Source organism: Arvicola amphibius, chromosome 7 (genome assembly GCF_903992535.2).
Source record: "Arvicola amphibius chromosome 7, mArvAmp1.2, whole genome shotgun sequence".
Taxonomy (NCBI): domain Eukaryota; kingdom Metazoa; phylum Chordata; class Mammalia; order Rodentia; family Cricetidae; genus Arvicola; species Arvicola amphibius.
In genome coordinates this window covers 56,011,045-56,011,943 of record NC_052053.1, presented here as the reverse complement: position 1 = coordinate 56,011,943, position 899 = coordinate 56,011,045, and positions in this window count along the sequence as shown.

Below are 899 nucleotides of genomic sequence, written 5' to 3'. Positions count from 1 at the left end.
CCTAGTGCTTGGGATCCTGTAAAGCTGAGAAGGCAGCTGTGAAGATGGTGTCATTGTTTTACACATGGGCTGTTGGGATGACGCCTGGGAAATAGCTAACAGGCTAAGGGCAGCTAAGGGCTTCCTGGAGCTCCTGAGATGCACAGTGAACTCACTCCAGGAACCCGCCCACATGTGCAGGTCAGGGCAGTGGCTGGGGAGGCAGCACCAGGCCCCGACCTTTCTCATTGCTTGATCTTCATGTGACTATGAAGAAGTCTGTCTTAGGCCTGTCTCTGTCCATGGCCCCCCTTCCCCCAAGGCCAGATGAACAGTCCTCCCACTGCAGACTCTCCAGCCAACAGGGAAGGATCTGACTAGATAGGCAAAGCCGAGTGTGGTCTTTGAAACCTCACACTCTTCTGCTAGCCCCCCAAAGACTGATAAGTTTCTTTTAGGCAGAGAGCTGAGAAATGTGCTTTCTCCTTGAGAGGACTCTCTTCTAGGGAGCCATGGGGAACATCTCTTCTTCCTGCCGGACTTGGCTGCTAATTGAGCCTAAACTGTGTCAGGATGTCTGAGGGGGGGCTTGAGGCCACAGGCTTCTTGCAGCTGGGGTGGTCCTAAGGGTGAAGTCAGGAGCTGGCTCATCCCACCCCTGCTGGAGACACTAGGAAGACAGGCAGATGCAGACACATCTGGAACCATGCAACTGGACATCCTGGAGCCTTCAGAACCCACAAGGCCCTTTGTTTTATGGGGAAGCATCAGGCCAGGAGTTCTCTTACGCTGAAGGAAGTGAAGCCGCCTTGCCTTTTGGACCTTTTTCCTTTGGGTGGAGTAACTACCTTATTCCACAACAGTGGCCTGGATTTCCTGCCCCTCCTCTTAAGCACTGCGTGGACCCCGGGTACCTCAGG